The sequence below is a fragment of the Microtus pennsylvanicus genome, chromosome 10 (genome assembly GCF_037038515.1).
Source record: "Microtus pennsylvanicus isolate mMicPen1 chromosome 10, mMicPen1.hap1, whole genome shotgun sequence".
Classification (NCBI taxonomy): Eukaryota; Metazoa; Chordata; class Mammalia; order Rodentia; family Cricetidae; genus Microtus; species Microtus pennsylvanicus.
Window position 1 is genome coordinate 57,324,565 of NC_134588.1, and position 18,043 is coordinate 57,342,607.

Below are 18,043 nucleotides of genomic sequence, written 5' to 3' on the forward strand. Positions count from 1 at the left end.
GTCTAGTATCCTTCTCCATCCTCTTTGCCTTATTCTTTTGAGGCAAGATCTCTCCCTGAACCTGGCCCTCGCAGTTTCATCAGCTAAACTGGAAGCCAGCAGTCCTCAGCACTGGGGTTACAACCGTTCTTGAGATGCATCTAGCTCATTCCTAGTTGCTGCTGGGGTCTTAACTCAGTTCTTCATGTTGTGATCACTCTTGACCACTGAGCCATCCCTTCAGCCCCCTAAACTGCACTTTCCTTTCAATATGATGTTCCTTGTTCACTGAAAGGTTAGTTTAGAACTCTGTGTGGATCAAAGATTCAGGAAGGTTTTAATTTACCACCCAGATGATTTGGTCATGAGAGAATAATGTTCACTTTTTTTTTTTTAAAGACAGGGTTTCTCTGTAGCTTTGGAGCCTGTCATGGAACTAGCTCTTGTAGACCAGGCTGGCCTCGAACCTGCCTCCCGAGTGCTGGGATTAAATTCCTTTTGGCTGACCCTAAGACTTGGAATACCCAGGAGTAAGCTGACCTCCTGCTCAGGTTCTGCGTGTGTCACAAACATAGGAGGCTTCTTAAGAAGGTGCAGAAAGGGAACTGTAACTCTTTTAAAAAATGTTTCCATGTAAATTATGCTTTTGACCAAAACCAGTTCATTTCTCCAGAGTATTTTTGTCATTTTGACTCATTGTACAAACAGGCCATTCATCAAGACAGACGCTCCTTTAGGAGGCTGGAACGTTTTCGGTCATGCCAAGGAGAGTGAACCAAGAAGGTGGTAATTTTACATGCATCAGGTGCTGTGATTCCAGGCTTACTTCCGCACAGTAACAGAACTTTGTGTTAACTGCAACTGTGTCTTACATGGATTAAAAGGACCAAATTTTGAGTGCTTGTCATCTCAGGTGTCATTTGAAAGAATAAAGGGCTAGGCCCGAAAGAATGAGGTATTTTACTTCAATTTGTATTGTGAAGATTGTTTAAAACTTTTAAAAAGATTAAGGGTCTGATGTTAGAGTCTGCTGTCTTTCTGCATTGGTTTAGAAGTGTTAACTCTATTTATTTATTTATTTATTTATTTTTATTTGAGGCTAGAGTCTCATTATGTAGACCACTCTGGCCTAGAACTTAAAAATCTTCCTTTCTAGCTGGACGGTGGTGGTGCATGCTTTTAATCCCAGCACTCGGGAGGCAGAGGCAGGCAGAGCTCTGTGAGTTCAAGGCCAGCCTGGTCTACAGAGCTGGTTCCAGGACAGTCTCCAAAGCTACAGAGAAGCCCTGTCTTAAAAAAAAAATCCTCCTGTCTCAGCATCTCAAGGTCTTAGATTACCAATATAGGCCATTCACCTGATTAGAAGTGTTACATTTTTCTGATTTTATATGTCCACAGGTGAACATCTTACCTATTTCTCTCCTACCATCATTAGCCTGGCTCCCTACGTGCTGAGTCCTGTCTCCTTCCTGGGGTTTTCTTCTTTGGCGCCTCTTAAATTAAATTATCAGTGCAGTTTCCTTTTCATTTTCTTTGCCAGCCACATTTCAGCAGCGTCTCTTGTTTCCTTTAATTGTTCCCATGGCAGTTGGGTTCCTTTACTATGGCTATCATGACTAACTACATGGCTGATAGCAGTCAGCAGAAAGTTATTTTCTTGCCAATCTGGAAGCTAGGAATCCAAGACCAAGCTGTTGATTTACTTATTTTTCATTTTAAAAGTTTTATTATACAAAGTTACATAAAGCTATTCTCATGGAAATATACGCTGTGCTTTGAGAATGTTCTCTACATACCCTGCTGCACCCCCTTTCTCTCTTCTCCTGGCTCCTATGAGTCCCCTTTGTACCCCAGGTGATACTCTCATGCCATCTGTACTTATGTGATTTTATGTACCTATAAGTCTGGGCCACACAAATGAGAGAAAATATGCAATATTTGTCTCTCTCAGACTGACTTGATTCACTTAACATGATTTTCTGCAGTTGCATCCAATTTTCCGCAAACAACCTAATTTTATTCTTACCACTGGAAAAAAAAATTCCATTGCATATATAAAACCATTCCTCTGTTGAGGACACCTAGGTTGGTTCTGTAATTTAGCTATTGTATATGGTAAACATTGATGTGCAAGGATCTCTGTGATATGTTTTCGTAAGAATCCTTTCAGTAAATCCCCGAGGTGTGTAGCTGGATCATTTGAGAGGTCTGCTTTCTGGTTGGGAGGAGCCGCTTTACTGACCACCTGAGTGGCTGAAGTAGCTCACATTCCTATGAGCCAGTGTATACAAGTTTGATGTGGGATTCCCCTCTGTATGCTGTGAATACCATTGGTTAATAAAAGACTGTCTTAGGCCTGTGCAGGGCAGAATAGATGTAGTCAGAGAAAACTAAACTGAATGCTGGGAGAAAGAAGGCAGAGTCAGTGAGAAGCCATATAGCTGCTGCTGCTCGAGACAGATGCTGGACAGAACCTTGCCGGTAATCCATAGTCACGTGGCAATACACAGAGTAATAGAAATGGGTTAAATTAAGATGCAAGAGTTACAGCCTGGTCTACAGAGCTAGTTCCAGGACAGGCTCCAAAACCACAGAGAAACCCTGTCTCGAAAAACAAAAAAACAAAAACAAAAAAAAAAAAAAAGATGCAAGAGTTAGCCAGTAAGAAGCTAGAGCTAATGGGCCAAGCAGTGATTTAATTAATACAGGTTTTATGTGGTTATTTGGGGACTGAGCAGCCGGGAACAAACAAGCAGCCTCCTACAACACGAGTTGTCTGCATCTGGATCAGCATTTTTGTTATTTGTTTTCTCCATAAATGTTGTACTTACTATGATGAGGTGGAATCTCAGTGTAGATTTTCATTTCATGTCTCTGGTAGTTAATGATATTGAATGTTTATTGACTGAGTTGTTCATAGTTTTAGTGTTTAGTGCTTTTTAGTTCTTTATTTATTTTAGGTATAAATCCTCTGTCAGATGTATATCTGGCAAAGATTTTCTCTCTTTCTATAGTCTTTCTTCCCTTGGTTGCCTCCTATGCTATACAGAAGCTTTTTTTATTCCATCTGTCAGTGTTAGTGCTATTTCCTGAACGAGAACTTATTCAGAAATTATTTGCCTGTGTCGATATCATGACAATATCAGTGTCCCTACTTTCCTTCATCACTTTTAAAGCTTCAACTTCTTGACCCATTTGGAGGAGATTATAATATGGAGTGAGAAATAGAACTTGGTGTCCTCTTACATGTGTGAACATCCAGTTTTACCAGCACCATTTGTTAGAAGCTGTCTTTTTAAGGTGCCAGCAGATGGCCATGGTCACACAGTCTTCCTCTGGACCAGGCTATGTCTCAGCCTCTCTATAGCATCACATGTCCCATCCCATTAGACTAAGGCCCAGCTTACCAGAGGAGGCATCTTAGTCACCTCTATAATGACCTCATCTCCAAAAGCCATCGCACTGCCAAGTGCTAGGGGCCAGCACTTCAAGAAATGAACTTTGACAGGGGGTGAGAAGCCCATAATCCAGCCCATTACAGGATCCCACAGTAGACATCACGATGATTATTGGTCAGAGACAGGGCCAACTGAGAATCAGGGTTGCTGCCGGACTAAGAAGACTAAGAATGAGGTGTACCTGAGCACATGGCTTCAGGTCATCCAAGTTTTTCGGCTGAAGGAGAATGAAATAAAATTCACTGTGAATATGCGCCACCTTTTCCCTATCTGTTTTTCATGGATGGACAGGTAAATTGTGACTAGCGCTGTCGTGAACATGACAGTGTAGACGTCTCATTAGCATGTGGTTTCATTTCTTCTGGTTGTATATTCACTAGTGAGGTCGCTGTATCATATGGAACTTGTTTTTGTTAAGGGACCTCGACACTGTTTCCCAACATGGCTGTACTAATTTGCACCCTCCCAACAGAATGCAAGGACCCTCCTTTCTCCAGAACTTTGCCAACATTTGTTAACCGACTGGACTCATGTGGTACCTCATTGTGGACTCTTTGGTCTTTAAAACGAATGAGCTCCTGTCATTGGAACTGTAGATCATTTTGTGACCTAGAATAAGTTAGACATGAAAAGACAAGTGCTGAATGATTACCTCTATATGAAGTCTGACAGAGCTGATCTCGCAGGACTGAGAATATTCAACATGGTGTCACAGAGGCTGAGGAGAGGGGGAAGAAGGGGGAGATGGGACGAATTTGATCATTGGTACTAAGTTGTGGTTAGGTAGAAGTAAGAGGTTCTGCTGTGCTATCGTAGTCAGTGGCCATAGGTAACACTACTGTATTGTACATTTTAAACCATCAAGAGAATGACGAGGCGTGCTGGCACTAGCTTTTAGTCCCAGCTTTTGGGAGGCAGGCAGAGGCAGGCAGGTCTCTGAGTCACAGGCCAACCTGGTCTACATAATGAGTTCTAGGCCAGCCAAAGCAACATAGTGAACCTTTCCCTCACAGAATACAATAACAATTGCAAGGAAGAAGTATTTGGAAACTTTATTATAAAGAAATACATGTTTTTGAGAAGATAAATATGTTAAACTTGATTTAAACATTATACAATGTATACATTTGTCAAAATAGTACATAACACCCCACTAACATATTTTATGCTTAATGTATCATTTAAGGATAAATTTTAACTTAAGTAAAAAGTAAAATGAAATATTTTCAGCACTTTTCATGTGCCAGTTACTATGTGAGGCACCTTATATTGCATGTATCTAATTCAGTCCTCAAAATGGTTTTATAAAATATGAACGACCAGTGTTCCGGTCTGGGCCTGTTTGCTTGTGTACTGCTGGCTGGGGCTGCAGACACCTACATGCTCAGCTGGGATGGAATGTTCCAGATGGCTCCTTCACATGGGTTTGGGGAGAGGAGGAGGACACAAGGAGCTTAGTAGAGGCAGCCAAGATTCTGTTCTCTCCATGTAAGCTCGGAGCTTCTCCACACTGATGACTCTTCAGCAAGGAAGCCACATTCCTTCCCCGGAAGTCTCTGGGACTGCCAAGGGCGGAAGCTGCTCGGCCTCTTAGGGCTTAGACCGAGAATGGGAGCTGTCACTCTTCCACTGTTCTGCCCAAGCCAAGTCCAGAGGTAGCCCAGATGAAGAGGAAAGGACCATTCAGGCCAGCAATAAGAAGGTTGTAAGCCACAGGGGTCATCCTTAGACAGTAGCTGTCAGGCACAGTGTGCCAAAAAAAGAAGAGAAAAATGCCGAGGTAGAGGGAAGTTGCCATTGGCTACATAGTAAACACTGAGTGGTTTTTCAATACAAATCCAAATGAGCTGGAATCACTTCATAAAGAGCAAGAGATTTTTTTTAGAATACTAATAGTTCAGTTATATCAGTGAAAAGAACCTGTACTACTGCAATAGATGAACTCTGTGAGGTAGACCGAGTCTGTTCCCTCACATCAGTGTTTAAAGAAGAACAGAGCAGAGAATTAGTTCCGCTAGTGCCGTGGTCTCTGTCCCTGTTCTCTCTAAGCTGTAGTTGATGTGACTGTGTAATAAATGAAATCAAAGTGGGTTTGGGGCTTCTTTTCTATTCACACAATTATCTTTTAAGGACACATGAACCTAAATGATCAAGCTAGATGGTGGGGACAGAAAGATGGCTCAGAGGGTAAAGTCACTTGTTATCAAGCCCCATGACCTGAGTTCAATCCCTCGAACTCCCATGGTGAAAGGGAAGGACAGACTCTCCCAAATGGTCCTCTGATCTCCATAGGATGCCGTGACACATGCATACCCACAGTAAATAAATAAATAAAATTCTTAAAAAGAATGGGGCAACTTTTTTAAAGTAAAAAATTATACACCATGCTAATATTGCTAGGTAAATTGTTATCCCTTTCCGTTCAGCTAGCATTAGCCTCGGTAGCTGTTAAGTACGGGATACACATTTGACAAAAATATACATTTGAGTTCATTAGCTAAGAACTGTCAATAATTTTTTACACTAAAATTGGCTTCTGAGAGTTATTTCTTAGCAATAACTTTTAAAGTTTTGTTAATAAATATGAAGGCAAGTGAGCCTTGTGACAAAATATCTCCTCCTGTGTACTCTCTTCGATTTCCCTGTTCAGTGAATGGGAAATTTCGTACGTCGCCAACAGCTAGGGAATCTGTGCTAATTCAACATAACCTGATTTAGATAAGGGGCTGGCAAGCTCCAGCCCATTGGCCAATTGTGGCCGACTGCCTGGTTTTGCAAGGGAAAATGTTAGAGCACACCAGCTCGTGTGGGTAGGTCGGCAGCTGTTTCTTCCCTACCTTGGCAGACCTGAGAGAGCTGCAGAGATTGTGTGAACCTCTGGAGGAGAAGTCTGGTAGTCCTTCGTTTTCCATTGGCTAGTTGCTGGCTTAAGGTGGAGCTGGTGAGAGCAGGAAGGTGAGGATGGGCGCAGTGTCCAAGAAGAGCTATGATATGGACGGAGGCTGTGATACTGCCTGAGACCTAGGAAGGTGGCAGGAGATAATCAGAAGCTTAGAGCTCCCTTGATTTTATTCGTCTGCTGGCATTTTGTTGGTAATGTGGTAAACACTGGTCTAGGAAGCAGGGACTCCGGGTGCCAGCCCAGCCCTCATGGCCAGCGTGGTCAGTTTCTGCCACCCTGCCGCTCAGACCACATTGTGTCAGTCTCCTCAAACCTTTGTGCTTCGTTCATGCTCTAGTCCAGACTCCGCTGTGCAGTCGGGTTCCTACCCCACTGACCCCGGTCTCGCTCCTGTCCGTCTGGGTTTTCTCTATTACAGTCCTGATGCCGTTTTATCCATGGTTGCTCCACCACACTCTCTTGATCACACAGTTCATGCACATTCCGGGGTACTCATCGCCAGTCTCCCTGACTTTAGTGCATGTGCTCCGGTGCCGGTTTGCTTTGGTCCCGCTCCTAGCTTTTCAAAGGTCTGTGAATTTCTAGTTTCTTCAGTTTTCCTTAGCTACTCGTCTCAGTATATTTCCTAGTAGACAGAGGCTACAGCCAAGTTTTCAATGTATTTGTGAAAACATTAATAGCATGTATTAGATATTTCAAAAAAAATACTGTTGCTGTTTAGTTTTTGGTTTCTTACTAGACTGTAAATACCATGAAAGCCAGATCCTTGCCTATTGTATGATTAGTTGTAGTCTTAGTGTGTAACATAGAACCAAGCACAGTAGCGTGTAAGGAAAATACCATGAAAGAAGAAATTGTGGCATAAACCTTCTCTAAGTTGATAGAAGTTTTTATAATTATCATAAAGTATTTTTCCTTTTCCTCTAATTTTCCTTAATTATAGTATTGATCTCAGTGGAGTGAAAATGTTAAACTCAAGTGCCTTCTTCCATTTATCAACTTTGGGGGATGGGAAGAGCATAAAAAGAAGAAACTGATCAAATGGTAGGGCTGCACAACATTCAGGTTTCCTTCATTTCTTAATTTCTGTGTTTCTGGATTTTGTCCAATTCACACTATTCAACCAGCTGTTTTTTGCCTCCCCAGAGTACCCGTATCTCAAACTTTTCTTTAAATTGACTGTTACTTTATGATTGAATCGAAGCACAGTTGTGTGAGATCCATCAATGTGTGCATGCCACTGCGTTAACAGCGATGATGAAGGGGATGGGGAAGGGCATTCATGGTCAGAATCCATCTCTGAACCATTCCTGAGGAGACAGAGCACCTTTGGGGGGTCCCCTCGGTGTCCTGCTTCAGTCAGGCAGGCTACCCTCGCTGGAGAAGACCAGTGAAATGGGCAGGGATGGACTCTCTTCATCGTGGCTGGGTGAGCTGCTGTTCTCATGCTGTGACATAATCTTGGCAAAAGCAACCCTAAGAAAAGAGGGTGCAGTCCCTCAAGGTAGGGCGGTCGTGGCGGCAGGAGCAGGAAGCCCGATTGTGCACATCTGTGGTCAGGCAGCAGTGAGTGACAATCTCCTCTTTATTCCATCAGAACCGAGCCATGGAATAATGCCACTCAGATTTAGGGCGGGTGTTTTCTCCACCTCCCTCACAGACATGCCCCGAGGAGCTTGTCCCTTTAGTGATGCTAGATCCAGGTGAGTTGAAGATCAGTATTAATTATCCCGGGACTGTGAGAGTTAAAGAACTTGATGAAGCAAGAACTTACCTTGGACTTTATGTAGAATAAGGCCAGGCAGAAATTCTTGAGCTGATGAAGTACAAGGACGGTCAAGGCGTTCTGACCCCCACACAGGGCAGCCTTTGGTCTGCAATTGTCTGATGGGTTTCTTGTTTTCACATGATTCTGGCATGGTGTCGGTGTCTGTGGTAGAGATGTCGGAAGTGGTGGCGTATGCTTAGCGTAAGTGGAAAGTCGGCCCAGGCCCTGGAGCCCGCAGCTGGTGCCAGCAAATGGATTACAATCAGAATGAGGTCCCCGGCCTTGAAGCCCAGCTCACTTCTTACTTGATATTGAGACCTGACCTCAGCTTCCTGAACGGTGTACAGAGGTGGCAGCTGTGGCCACTGAGTACGCTGAGGTGACCTTCACAAAGACTTCAGACGCGGTCCTTAGCGCTGTCGCTCTGCTTGTTACTTGTGTCCTCTTGGATTCGCCGAGAGTCAGAGATGCCAGAAGCGGAACAAACTGCAGATTTTCTTGACATGAAAGAGAAGTCAGGAAGCAGGCAGAGCTGGCGCTGGTTCAGTAGCTCAGGGATTCATCCTTCATGGATCTTAGCTTTCCCCTGTGACTGCCTCTACGTTCCCTAGTGGCTCCAGCACCCGGTGTTCATTCCCGGCAGAAAGACTTGAGGACAAAAGATACAAGAATACAACTCATTGGCTGTACTTCCATTTAAGGAGCCTTCTGGAAAGCTCTGCCTAAGAATATTTGCTTATGTGACGTTAGTCACAAATGAGTCTGCTCACTTATAGTAGAGGCCGTGTGCTTCTCTACCCCCCACAGCTAGCCACAGTTATTTTTACAGAAGTGAAGACCACCAGTCTTGCTGCCATCACTTCTGTGACCTAGAAACACGATCGTCTTTTCTGTGGTGTAAAGTCCCAGAAGGGTAACCATGGAGTCTCTTTCCGTTCTAAACATTCCTTAACTCCATCACATAACCTAGAACAGTCGGCTCTACTTTAATCCACTTGTTTCTGTTTTGGCCTGCGGTATTATTTTTCTGTAATAAATAATTTAAAAGAAAAATGTTAAACTTTGGTTGAAGTAAATGATCCAGATTTATGGGGAATCTGCCGGAGTTCGAGCTTTCAGAATAAAGCTGTCTGCTATGCTAGGTGAAACCTCAAACTGACAGACGTGAACAAGTCACGTTTTATGCCATTCCAGGAAATCAGAGCACTGTGGAGTGATCTGTGACTCACAAATATTCTTCTTGTTTAATAAGAAATCAAGATTAATTTACAATAGACATTTTATGGAGGCGTGGTGACAGGGGCCTATTGTAATTGCAGCCACTCCTGTCGAGGCCAAGTTCAGAGCCAGCTTGAGCAACTTCAAAAGACTCTTTCTCAAAATAAAACATGTTAATGGTCTGGATGTAGCTCATTGGTGGAGCCCTTGCCTCATATATATGAGGAGGACCCAGGTTCAAACCCTGTATCCCAGAAGAGAGCAAGAGTGGGGCCGGTCAAGTCTTCCTCCCCTGGAGGACTCCCTGGTTCTTTACTGCCTGTACTGTTCATCACCACCCAGCTGTGGCCGGAGAGGCCAAGTCCGTTCCCTCTGCCTTCCTTTCCTATGAGTCTGTTATTGCTCTAGCCATGTAGCTGGTAGAAGGCAGGAAGGGAGATTATGTGTTAAGCTTCCATTTAATGTGTAGCCAACTCGGAGAAAGAGCAGGTGATAAAAGTGTGGAAAGATTAGCAAATGTGTACTGTGAGTGCTTACCCATCCGATATTTATGGTCTACCCTAGGCGACGTGCTCAGAATGGATGACGTGTGTTTAACCTGAAGGAGTTGTGTGTCTCTTTGAAAGGACATTCCGGGTGCAGAGACCCTACTCTGCTTTGGGGCCTCATGAAAGGAAGCTTGACCAGAAACAAGCACGTTCTGGTTCTAGTAGGCTGCAGTGAGCAAGGAGTGAGGTGGTGTGCTGTCCAGTTCCACCATGGTGAATGGATGTGTGCTGTGCTGGCTAGTCCCAAGTCAGCTTCATAGACTAGAGCCATTTGGGAAGAGGGAACCACAGTTGAGAAAATGCCCCCATCAGAGTGGCCTCCGGGCAAGCCTGTGCTTCATTTTCTTAGTTAGTGATGGATGGAGACTAAGAGGGTCACCCCTGTCTGTCATCCCTGGGCTGGTGGTGCTGTAAGAAACCAGGCTGAGTGAGTCACGAGGAGCAAGCACGCCTCCGCAGCCTCTGCACCAGCTCCTGCTTCAGGTTCCTGCCCTGACTTCCCTTCGTGAAGGACTGTGAACGGGACATATAAGCTGCAATGAACCCTTCCCATCTGAAGTGACTTTGGGTCTTGGCGTTCTGTCCCAACAGTGGAAATCCTAAGGCAGACTATGACCGGCTTGTTAAAGGTGGAATAACCTGGTAACATATTTAGTGTGTAGCCAGAATCATTTTAAGAGTAAATTTTAAAATTAGTACATTTTAAAATAAGTGTCGAAAAGTGATCAGTGGCTTATGCTGAACTGTGATTAGATCTTGGAGAATACTTTTTAACACGGCTGGGGTTGGGAGAAGCGAACAGAAGTGACATTATCATACTTTTAGGTTTTAATTTTTGAAGAACTGGAGAGAGAGAGAAAACTACCTTTCTTTTAAGAGAAGAGGCCACATAAGGAGGCCTGTACATGACTTTAGAATACTTTGAAAAGGACACCTGTGTCTCAGATACTTAAGGAGAGAGTGTCTGTGCTTCCCATGAAGAGGAAAGTCTGCCCCTGTGTCTGTGAGGAGTGAGTCTCACTGATGAGCAGCTGGGGAGGCTTCGGAAGAGTTCTGAGGACACAGGGTTTGCGGAATTAGGGGAATGGGTCATTACGTTCACCTTGTCCTCAGATGTGCCCACTACAGCCTCTGGACCTACAGGAAGCAGGTACTTGTTTGTTTCTCTTAGACTCTGTTAGAGCACTTGGCAGCCGCAGGTGGAGCAGAGTTTTGTCTCCTTGATCAGGTTTGAATGTTTCCTCTGAGCCTCTTCATCAGGAAGCTCCAGGCTTCCTACAACTATCTCCCTTTTCTCACAACTGTCCATTGTGGCTGAGGGAAGAAAGAGAAGGGCAGAGTCCACACAGGAAGTGTTCAAGGCTCCCACGCGTCTGCCTGCTGGAGCTCCCACCACCAGCACAGAGTCATCCTCCTCATCCCTGCTCAGGGCTGTGTGCAAGGTACCAGCTAAGGTCCAGGAATCCACCCCAAAGAGCCTGGTGGCCCCACTGGCTTACTCCACCCCCCCTCAGCACCACAGACCTGCTTGACTCCATTGCTTACCTCAAACTCAGAGATCCACCTGCCTCTACTTCCTGAGTGCTGGGAATAAAGGCCTGTGCCACAATGCTAGCCTGCTTATTTTGTCTTCTATTTTTATTTATTTGTTTTGTTTTGAAACAGGGTCTCACTGTGTACCCGGGCTGCTTTAAAACTCTGTGTAGACCGGACTAACTTGAAACTCACAGAGCTGTGCCTACCTCGGTCCCCAATGTGCTGGGATTAGAGGAGCGTACCATGATGCCCCGCACATTGCTTATTTTAAAAGCAGCTCCTTCAGTCACACTGTCCTCTCAGCATAGGTAATTAATACACCCACCCCTTGGTGTGATACAAAACTAGTGCAAAATAAAAGTGTGGGCCTGTGGTCATAATCCATTAAAAAATTCTAGACAGTGACACAGTGTTGAACCGTGGACCCTCTGTGATAGCCCATGAAGCCAGAGCCAACTTTGGGAGCCCACAAGATGTCAAAGTTGGTTCTCTATCAAAAGTATGAGTGTATTTAAAACCCAGTGTCATTGGACAGTGGCAGCGCATGCCTTTAATCCTAGCACTTGGGAGGCAGAGGCAGGCGGATCTTTGGGTTGGAGGCCAGCCTGGTCTACAAAGTGAGTTCCAGGACAGCCAGGGCTACACAGAGAAACCTTGTCTTTAAAAAAAACAACAACAAATAAACAAAAACAAATAAATAAAAATAAACCTCACTATCAAATTACTGGAAACATATCAAAACTGTACCTCTGTCAAATTCAGGCTGACTGGATTTCATCTGAAAATCTGCCTGTTCGCAAGCACATACTTTATTCTGGTGCGGGAAATCACAACAGTGGGATACATAATCCCCAAACATTTGAGAAAAATTCCTAAACATTGAATATCCTGTTTTAAAAATCAAGAGACTTAAAATGACTCCGAATCTTCCTGCTGCTCAACCTAAAATTAAGAAGTATTTGAAAATAGACTCCTGCATTCATTTTTAGTGAAAAGGCCCAAGAAGATTCTTGGGCAAAGGGAGGCCATATTGTGAGGGAGGCAGGGTTGGGGAGCCGTGGCTTAAAGCCGGATCCCTGTGCTGTGAGTTCCATCCGGGTGCGGGGAGCAGTAGAGGAGGTAGCAGTTTCTCAGCTCTTCACTGGTCACCACATTTGGGCAGGCTCCACAGACCCACTGGAGCTTTCGTTGAAGCTTGTGCTTGAACCTCTTACAGAACAGTTTCATGTATTTAAACTCCACTGTTAACAAATATAGCATTGTTTATTCTTCCGGTACGGTCACCAACTGTATGAATGCAGAGACTGGTGCCCAGAAGCTGTATTTAAGGGAAAAGACTGGGCTCAAGGCCCATTGCTGACTACTCAGCCAGTTCCCCATCCTCTTGGAGGGAAAGGTCACCCGACCTGAGAGCCAGTTTGTCATGAGGAGATAGAACTAGTTGATGGGATGAGACCCCACAGGACAGAGCGCTGAGGGTAGCATAGCCGTAGGCTGCTGCCTGTTTAAGTCTAAGATTGAGACAAGTCAGCCTTCAAATGACTGTGCTCAGCGGGGGTGTCACCGTCCATTGGCTGTGCTCAGCAGGGTGTCACCGTCCATTGGCTGTGCTCAGCAGGGTGTCACCGTCCATTGGCTGTGCTCAGCGGGGTGTCACCGTCCATTGGCTGTGCTCAGCGGGTGTCACCGTCCATTGGCTGTGCTCAGCGGGGTGTCACCGTCCATTGGCTGTGCTCAGCAGGGTGTCACCGTCCATTGGCTGTGCTCAGCAGGGTGTCACCGTCCATTGGCTGTGCTCAGCGGGGTGTCACCGTCCATTGGCTGTGCTAAGTGGGGTGTCACCGTCCATTGGCTGTGCTCAGCGGGTGTCACCGTCCATTGGCTGTGCTCAGCGGGTGTCACTGTCCATTGGCTGTGCTCAGCGGGGTGTCACCGTCCATTGGCTGTGCTCAGCGGGGTGTCACCGTCCATTGGCTGTGCTAAGTGGGGTGTCACCGTCCATTGGCTGTGCTCAGCGGGTGTCACCGTCCATTGGCTGTGCTCAGCGGGTGTCACCGTCCATTGGCTGTGCTCAGCGGGGTGTCACCGTCCATTGGCTGTGCTCAGCGGGGTGTCACCATCCATTGGCTGTGCTCAGCAGGGTGTCACCGTCCATTGGCTGTGCTCAGCAGGGTGTCACCGTCCATTGGCTGTGCTCAGCGGGGTGTCACCGTCCATTGGCTGTGCTCAGCAGGGTGTCACCGTCCATTGGCTGTGCTCAGCGGGTGTCACCGTCCATTGGCTGTGCTCAGCAGGGTGTCACCATCCATTGGCTGTGCTCAGCAGGGTGTCACCATCCATTGGCTGTGCTCAGCGGGGTGTCACCATCCATTGGCTGTGCTCAGCGGGGTGTCACCATCCATTGGCTGTGCTCAGTGGGGTGTCACCGTCCATTGGCTGTGCTCAGCGGGGTGTCACCATCCATTGGCTGTGCTCAGCAGGGTGTCACCATCCATTGGCTGTGCTCAGCAGGGTGTCACCGTCCATTGGCTGTGCTCAGCAGGGTGTCACCGTCCATTGGCTGTGCTCAGCGTGTGTCACCGTCCATTGGCTGTGCTCAGCGTGTGTCACCGTCCATTGGCTGTGCTCAGCAGGTGTCACCGTCCATTGGCTGTGCTCAGCGGGGTGTCACCGTCCATTGGCTGTGCTCAGCAGGTGTCACCGTCCATTGGCTGTGCTCAGCGGGGTGTCACTGTCCTTTGGCAAAGCAGTTGTTTGTCAAGCTGAATTTTGGTGTCAGGTGGAATTTGTCCTTAAACCTGAAGTTAAATGTTAACCCTTCTCATAAGGTGTTTTGTTCCCACGGATGGCCACTCCCCTTTCTGTCCCTGCACCGGTGTGGTTTTACGCTATCCCATGGGTTTTCCTCTTCCCAGACCATGAGCTCTCTGAAGATCAAGTCTTCCCCATCTTGAAATTATTGCAGAGGTCGTGTGCACAGTATCTTAGTCAACTGAGTGACTGGCAAGAGGAAAGGAGGAGGTGTAAATGGAAACAAGCCATTTCCGACTCAGAGTCTAAAAGGAAAACGGGGACCCCATGCATCTGGAGGTGCCCCTCTCCAAGTAGTCAGTGCTCAGTACAGTACAAGACCCCAAAGAAACCTGCTGAGGAAAGAAAGGCAAGGCCAGCTCTAGGCAATGGTCATGGTAGTCATGAACTTTATGTTTTTCATTTTCTTTAGTCCAACCACCAAATGTCTCTTCCCCCAGCCGGAGGCTCCCTTGGATGAACTCCCCAGGCCTACGCCAATGCTGATCAGCCAATGCTGATCCCCACTTTTTTTATCGAAACTAGTCTGTGTGTCCCCTTCCTTCAGAGCTGGTCTGAGCCCCACAATACCTACTAATGTAATGACTATTACTTCCTCTAACAGTTACAGACAACAAAGGGCATTGGCAGGTAATACGTTCCAGTCATGGGAATGAAATCAAATGTAAAACGCATGACCCAAAAGACAGACCCAGTAAAACTGTATCAGGCACCGTGCCTGGGTATCGGATTATCCATGCTACCTCCTCCAAGGCCCATATGGAGCAAACACTTGGAAATAACAGGCTGCCTGTAGGACTCCTGACCCTACACATCCACATTGATGCAGAGCTGTGGTGGAGCAAGCTGTGGATGTTAGAGTTGCATTACAATGTGATGCTGAGAACACAGAATTCACTGGTGATGAAATGAAATGTCTGGGTTCTCTGGAGTCAGCCCTGCAGAATAGACTCAAGTCTCAGAGGAAAATGGACCGAGATACTGTCCCTGTGCTGCACCTGTAGGTATCACTGGGTAGGACATGGTGATAATGGGGCCACCAATAGGTTATTTCTCCCTTCTGTCCCTCAATGTGGAGCCCAGGATTTAAAGTACTATGTGTGGTTAATGCTAGCCCCTCTTACAGAAGAGAGCAAGCCAGGTTTCTCTGCTGAATTTGAAGGCCAGGTCTCTTTCCTTATCTGGAAGTGTTCTTGAACAATCTTTGGGTAGTCCTTTTCTGTATGCAGCAAGTCTTCAGTCCTGGACTTTGAAGTACCTCATTTGACCCTACTGTAGGCATATATTTATAGAATGGAGGTGTGGCCCCTTTAAGAGCCAGTTTGAGCTGTTGCTGGGTTTTGAAAGGTTCTGATAACTGGACTTTTGGATCACTGATAACATTTTTAATTTAGAGTTGGGACAGCTCCATCTGGTAAGAAGTACGGCTGGAGCAGACAGGGCTCACTATTGTTCTAGAAGCAGTGGGGTTCAAATTCAGTTCTGCCCGAACAGGTACACAGCCGAAACACTGGCTTCTGTCACACTGTTCTTTGACACAACCATTGTCTCTTTTGCAATTACTGCCACAGTTAACTTCTACTTGAGATTTTTGTACCACTCTTGGAAATACATTTATTACTTTATACAAATGTTTAAGGATATAGATGGAAAACTGCTCTTCCTTGTTCTTAACTGAAGCTAATCAATACAATGAAAATAAAGATCATTAAATTCTAGCTAGATAATACTTACTAAGACTGAGTCCATGGATTACTGTTATGGAGTAATAATCTCCAATGATTACTAACCTGGGATTAGGGTATGCCAACACAGGGCCATGCCAGCCTTAGGTTAGCTCTGCCCTTGAAAACCTCGGTCCCTTAGTAGTCTGTGTGTTTCACAGGCTGGGTTTATATGAACAGGATAAAAATCATCCTGGAGGTAAGTGGCTCTCTCTGCATACACCCAAGAAGTAGCTGGAATACACAAATGCATACACAAAAAAATCCACAATGAATGTACAGAGCAAAAATGCCATGAGTGTACAGGCACTTCATGCTAGTGTGTCAGTGCAGAGAGATGGCCTGTGTTTTGTACGCTTGGCCCAGTTCTAGCCCAAGGAAGCTTGACAAAGCAGGTGCATAGTCAGCGGTCAGGTGTGTGTTAAGTCAAATGCAGAATGCATTCCCCACTGGTACTGTCCTGAGGATCCGGGAGGGGATGTGCTGGCACGGCCTGGAGAGCTTAGGAGAAACGAGATTTGGAGAAAACCTTGAAGGAAGTACTAGGTAGAGAATGATCTGTGTGTGCGTGTGCAGTAGTTCAAGAGCGTTGGGGCGACAGGATCTGTGAAACCAGCCGGTTTAGTCCCAGGGTTGTGACCTTTCAATGGCTTCAAAACTTTTTGCTCTCCGATTTAAGTAAGTCTTTCCTCTCTGGAGATCTGAAGAGCCCACTCCACTCTCCTTATTCACAAACATTCACTCACAGCCTAAGCAAGAGCTCTATCGAGGCAAGGTGCACACACCTCTAATCCTAGCAGAGGCAGAGGCAGAGGCAGACAGATCAGATCTGTGAGCTCAATTCAGCTCAGTCTACACACTGAGCTCTAGGTCAACTGTGGTGCTTTCAAAGAAAATGGACCCCAAAGGGAGTGGTACTATTGGGTACGGCTTTGTTGGAGTGGGTGTGGCCTTGTTGGAGGAAGTGTTACTGTTGTCACTGTGGAGGCAGGCTCTAAGGTCTCATATTTGCTCAAGCCACGCCCAGTGTTTCAGTTCACTTCCTGTTGCCTGCCAATCAGCTCCAGCACCATGTCTGCCCTCAGGCTGCCTTGTCACGCCATGATGATAAAGGACTAAAGCTCTGAAACTGTAAGCACGCCATCCCAATTAAATGTTTTTTCTTTATATGAGTTGCTATGGTCATGGTGTCTCTCTTCACAGCAATAGAAACCCTAAGACACCAACCAAGGCTACATAGTGAGACCCTGTCTGTGTCAATAAAATAAATCATCTTCTTTAGGAGTGACACCTTCTGTTCCCATAAACGTGTGGCCTTTTGAGAAACCAACTTTCATATTGAGGATACCATCTATGAATTTTGCCAGTTCCCAATAATGTAAGAGAATTCCTGTATGAATGACAGGAAAGTCTGGCTCTGCCTCCTGAGTCTGGGGATCACAGGTGTGCACAGCCACACCTAGAGAAAAGCAGGGTTTTTAGCATGGAGCAGTGGGTGGGAACTAACCTGGGATTTGTGAATTAGCTCTACAGCTGGCACGGACCTGAGTCCTTAGGACTAGCCTGACAGTAGGAAGGAATGATTGTTGAGCTGTGGCTACCAGACCTTCTGAAAGGTTTCCAGTTTCACTAATTTGCATGTCTCCATGTTGGCAATACAAAAATCTTAAAACTCCATCATACCAGAAAAAAAATGCTCAGAAAGTTAACTTTTCTTTTCTCACACTAAGAATAACTTTTCAACAAGGTTAAATAATACTTTGGCTAAAACCTGGATCAAAGCAGGATGCAAGCTTTTTCATTGCCTGAGTCTCAAACCCAGCATCATCTTTGTTTTTTAACTTTGTGGAGCTGTGGTTATTGTTGCAGGAGGCAAGATTCCCTGTGTTCCATATGGAGTGGAACAGCACTGCAAACCCTTCTAATACAAGCTTTAGGCTTACTGGCCTTCTGCCTCTTGTTAACCCAGTCATCCCTTTGGAAGAGGGGTGCATCCTCATGGCCTGATCCCCTGGGCATCCTATCAAACTCTGAGCAGGTGGCCGGTGGAAGAGCCCAGACCTGCACTGCAGCTAACGGCAGCCTGTGCTTGCCTTTCA

The 18,043-nt window shown here is 45.8% G+C and overlaps 1 protein-coding gene across 5 annotated transcripts in view; it reads left to right on the forward strand.

Annotated features, from left to right (window-relative positions):
* The window catches only part of Nme7 (NME/NM23 family member 7), a 140,438-nt gene that overhangs the window by 121,702 nt on the left and 693 nt on the right, over positions 1-18,043 (forward strand). The gene's annotated exons all lie outside the window — the stretch shown is intronic.